Here is a 5,840-nt window from a genome sequence, read left to right as displayed (position 1 = left end):
ATTTATTTATTTTTTACATTAATTCACTATACATCATTACAGCATACAGATGAATTTTCCATTCAAAATACACTGTGTATTGGCTCAATCAAGCACATCAACATACATGTTATCAGCAAATAATTTTCCAATTCTTATATCTTGTATACTTTGTTTTTCGTTTTGCCATCCTTGATTCCCTATCCCTCACCCTCTGCCATGTCCCACCGTCCTTCCACATTGTCTCTGGTATCCATGGTTGCTATATGTAGTTAATCTTGACCCAATAATCCCAATTATAGCAATCTACTTACAAATACACCTTCACAAGTTAAACAAACAAAAATATACATAGTTATTGGGCATTACTAATAATGGTAAACTATTGGAAACAACCTAATGCCCATCAACAGAGACTATATGAATAAATTATGATACATTCACATAAGTTATATGTAATCATTAAAAAAAGAGAGAAAGAGCAAAGCAAGAGGCAAGAAAGGAAGAGATGGAAAAAGAATAGTGAAAGAAAGGAGAAGACAAGTTGGGGATATGCAAACTATATCATCTACTTTAATCCATAATCATTTTTGCATTATTTTAAAAGCAGTAGTCAAGACACACTGTAATAACCACATCATAAATAACTTACAAAAATAATTTTTAAAAATGTGAATATCTACTAGAGGCATCCGTGGTGGGCTCCAAATATAAAAACACATTTTAACAAGGAAAACACTGAGATAAAATTCTTATATTTGTTTATTAAACACCAGACACTGTTTTAAATATTTTGCATAAGTTCATGCATTTATTTTTATAAAAATCCTGTGAGGTAAGTACCGCTACTGTCTACATTTTGCTAATGAGCATAATGAGGCATTGAGTGGCTAAGGTCTTACCCATTTCATACACTTCTGCATCCTTTCCTATATTCGAATTCTCTGCTCTCTCCACCTGCAATCTAGCTTAGAGCCTGGGCTCAAATGCACTCTGGTCTTAACTCTGTCATGTAAATCTGCCACCTTCCTCTTGTCTTCTGTCCAACTAGCCTCCTACTCTTCTTCCTCCCAATTGGAAAAAAACAACAAAATTCCACCATATTGAAACTGTTCCTTCAGGACATATCTGACCTCCTTGAAGGAATTTATAAATTTAAGCTCGAGCCTTAAAATATAAAAGATAATTAGGTCCACAGGAGGTTTGTGGGCAAACTCTGGTTTTGTTCTTGAAGTTCAGATTCATTCTGGAGCAGTGGCTGGGTTCAAACATTCAATAGGCTGCTGTCTTTAGATGTGAATATCTGCTCATAATCCAGATGGTCAGTACAACCATATCCTCTCAAGTAGCCAATGGAGGGTATCAACTTACATTGAGCTCTCCTTCAACCCCCTCTTGGCCCTCTCTCCCTGAAACCTGGCTGCTGGTCCAGCTGGGTCTTGTGAATACCTCATGGCCATGACCTTACCTCAGGGAATTGGCTTGTGTCAGAGCCATTCTGGAGGCATGCACCCCTCTCCCATATCAACATCCCCAGATCACAGGCATCAAATTAACGTACAAGCTCTGGCGACTCTACCAATCAAGTACTTGATCACTGTCATTCCACAAACAGTGTATGTAGAAATCAGATCCTTGCCTTGAAGACAGGTGAGTCTGTGTGGATCTTATAGGTGATGTATGTACTCTTTGATCTGTAACATATATAATGTGAGCCTGTGTTCCGTGGTAGCACTGACCATTCTACTCCCTGCTGTCAGTGGAGCTTCTTTAGTAAGTAAACTCATGTCTTCTCCTGCTGGACCTCCAGGTGTGTTCTTTAGAATTTGTATACATTATGGGCAAGCCCTCTGAGATTTGAGGCTTCTCCCTTAAAATTGGCTTAGTTTGCAGGATCCTAGAGAACACCCCATTGCAGTGACCACAGGGGAAACTGAGGAAAGGGGAAAATTGCTGGGGGTAATACCAAGGTGGGCTCCTACTTAGATGTGGTATGAGGAAGACAGTCTTTTAGATGGTTGGGGTCACTATGTGAGTACAAGAATGCCCCCCAAATGCATGTAGTTTAGCTCATGTTTTCCTCAGTGTTCATGTTCTTGTAAATTGTCAAGACCAATTTGTTTTTTCCTGGCAAAGATGCCAATGGACCTTCAATACCCTTCCTCAGGGTTATCTTCACAGTCTGACCTTCTGCCATGGCTTGATTGTCCACAATTTAGAAAAACAGAGAAAGTCAATATAGTGCTTTATTTCATTCTATCAATGATATCATGTGACCCTGTGACTCTCTTTCAGATATGGAAAAAAGTGCCCCTCCACTAGTGGATTATTTACTAGGTCAGGGATAGGTTGTAAACCAGAGCAAAGTGCAAGGACCTGACTTATCTGTCAAACTCTTGGGAGTTGCTTGATCAGATAAGACAAAGGTGATGCTTTCGGCTAGGATGGATGAAATCTAAGTTTTTGCCTGCCTTTCCACTCCTAAGAAGCTGCAGAATTTGGGGGTTTATAGGTTATTGGAGGATAATTATTCCCTATTTAGTTCAACTAGTCTGTCCTTTATATAAATTGACCAAAAAGTGGTCTCAATGGAATTGGATGGGGGAGCGCTAACAGGCATTCAGTACAGCTAAAAGTGCTGTGGGCGCTGCATTAGTCAATGGGCATTTAAACTCAGTCACTCTCCTGCAAATTGGATGTTAATACCACCCAGGAAGGGTATGCCTGGGGGCTCTAGTGGTGGCCAGAGAAAGCTCAACTCCATTGGACTCTGGTCACAAACTCAGAAGAGAGCAGAGGCCCAATATGGCTCTATTGAGCAACAGATGAATGCTGTCTATCAAGCTTTGTTATCTACTGAGCATGTAACTGGACAAGTCTCAGTCAAAGCAAGGACAGCCCTCCCCATCACAGAAAGGAGGCATGACCTGTCCCACAAGCCAAGGAGCTCAGCTGCTCAGACAGTGACTCTCACTCGGTGATGAACCTGTGTGTAACAATGCAGTAAGCTATCTAGCAGCCCCCTATGCCATGTACTGCAATAGCTTTGGGGGCCTGTGACACTTCTGAACACTGATACCACTCCAATAGAGGCTGCTGCTCTTATCCCTTCTCTCATGAAGGAGGGGATGCCTCCAGTGCCTGGTGATCCTTAGTACACATGTGGCCACTAGCCAGGGGTAGCCTTCCTGCACCCTAGTGGTGAGCTGTGGCATACCAGCCCTCCTTGGACACCATTTAGATGGAGGATGGTAAGGGGCAGAGTAACCAATGGGTGGAGTTAAAGAGTTGCATGGGTTTTAATGGCTCCATCATCTATCTTTTCTCTTCTGGCTTTGGGAAAAGAATCTCTTGCTTGTCTGCTTCAAGCTCTCCTTCCTGCCATTCTTTCTACCTCCCTCCTCTTCTCCAGTTGATTGATGGTTAGGCTCCCCTCTAGCTTTTCATGTAGTGGATTGAAGTGCCCCTGGACCTAGGGGGACCTAGAGGTCTCCCCAGAGTGTTACCTTATTGTCTCAAGATAGAAATGTTGCTTATTTATTACCTGTAAATAGAGACCTACCTTTGCTTGTGCCACTACATTTGTCTTATTCTTAAGCCTAGAGGTGGGGAATACAGTCCTGCAATGGGCAGGCACCTTTGTCAAGGCTAAGGTGTGCTACTGCTGGTTGTGCTGGTTGGTGGGTATGCTCTGAGTTCCATTATCAGCAACTCTGGAATTCTCTGGAGGATGTGCCTTGCCAACTACTCTGAGTGGGCCTTCCTGTGTAACTGGAAAGCTACTAGGGACACTCACCATGAGCTATGAGCCTGCTGAGACCCAAAACCATGTTTTTCAATTAGTTTGGGAACAAGTTAATAAGACTTGGCCTGCAGTAGAATATACAATATGGGATGGCTACAGTGGTTAATGGCTGTCCAAATAGAAATGAGAGAACGTGCCATTTCTTGTTATGGATACTTAAACAGCACTCGCATTGAGACACCTTAAAATGTGGGACAAACATCATTGGAAATATGTATCCACACCATAAGGCTTACTGAATGTGATGACTGGGGTGGCAGACACCTAATCTAAGTGCTGGGATACACCTGGTATGTTGGGGTACCCTATGGGCCTGTGGCAGCCCTGGGTGGCCCTAACTACCATATGCTTGGACCAGTAGAGGGACCTGGGGATGGTCCTATGTACCTGGGAGAGTATTACATACCCTTCCCTCCAGGCCTTCTAGCTGGGGTATGTTTTCTGACAGACAGCTGATTAAACACACCTCCTGGTGGTTCTACCTGTTGTCAGTTTTCTCTGCACAAGCCAGTAATATTTATATTGGAAAGGCCATAGAGGGTCTTGCTAATTGTACTGCTCATGCTCTTAATCATACTAGATACTCTAACACTCTGTTAAACGGTGAAGTTGCACAGGTGCATAAGGTAGTGATGCAGAATTGAACAGCTTTAGGCATGCTTATTGCTGCTGTAGGTGGTGCTTGTACTATTTTAAATGTTGAATGCCGTGTCTGCGGTCTTGACACTCAACATATGCGTCCACTGCCCTTAAGGCTCTGGATACAGAGATCTCTCATTTCTCGAGGACAGCCAAAGATCGCCTTTCTCCTTGGTTTGACTCCCTTAGCACCTTCTGTAAGAAATTCTTTATTGGCATCATCGCTGTGATTTCCTGGCTGTTATTTGGAGCTCGTGCTCTCTATTGTATTTGTGGAATATAGATATAGTGTTTGACTCACACACTTACTCCAGGGAATTGGCAAGACTCATAAATTGTGAAGATGTGAGAGTGGTGTGAGAGTCAGTGTTAGAGTGGAGCCAGGGTAAGCTCCATGCATTGAGCTCTCCTCCCCTGCATCCCTCTGCCATCTCCCTGAGACCCAGGTTGCTGGTCCCACTAGGCCTTGTGAACATCTCATGACCATTACTTTACCTCATGGAATCAGCTCGTGAGACATGCGCACCTCTTCCATGTCAACATCCCCAGATAGGAGGCACTAAGTGTACAAGCTCTGGCAACTCTGCCAGTTGATAAGCTGACCACTGTCATCCTGTGGTGTCCACTAGTGTAATGTAGAAACCAGATCCCTGCCTCGGAGGTAGGGAGTCTTTGGATCTTATAGGTGATGTGTGTAGTCTTTGATCTGTAACATACATTGTATAATGTGAGCCTATTGTCTGGCAGCATGGCCCACTCTCTGCCTGTCAGAAGCGCTCCCTTCCTTAAGTTAACTCACGCCTTCTCCTGCTGGACCTCTGGTGTATTCTTTGGGATTGGTAAATATTATGGGCAAGGCTTCTGGGATTTAGGGTTCCCTCTTCCACTAACAGTCAAAGCCCTCCCCTGCTCCTGCAGCAGGAACATATGTGGGGTATGCTAGGACCAGATGTGGTAGGAATAGATGCGTGTATACATATTTTAAGGTCATATAGTTTTAAGATATATGCCTTTAGGCTTCTGAAGACATTAAATGGAGTCACTACCCAGCCAGGACAATAACCACTGTCGGGCAGCCCGGAGGCTCATCTTAGGAGCATCAGCCTTGACAATTGCATGTCACTGTCAGACTGCCTCGCAGACATTTAATTACAGGGCTTCCGTCCTGGCTTCTCTAAATGATTTAACCCTGAGCCTGCCCTACAAACTGTGAATGGACAACTCTGGACCCTAATCGGCCGCTGCCCTATGCCCCTCTGTCCACACCCGCCGACCCTGAGACCCTACAACCCATCTACCGGGCACGCGCGGGCAGAGCGGGCGGTGTCCACTGCGCACGCGTGATCCGCGGGCCTCCGGGACCGGGTAGCAACACTGCCACGCGGAGCCGCGGCGGCCAATCAGCCCGGGGGGGGGG

This window comes from Tupaia chinensis, unplaced genomic scaffold, assembly GCF_000334495.1.
Source record: "Tupaia chinensis unplaced genomic scaffold, TupChi_1.0 Scaffold000061_1, whole genome shotgun sequence".
Lineage (NCBI taxonomy): Eukaryota > Metazoa > Chordata > Mammalia > Scandentia > Tupaiidae > Tupaia > Tupaia belangeri.
Note: the sequence above shows the minus strand (reverse complement) of the source record.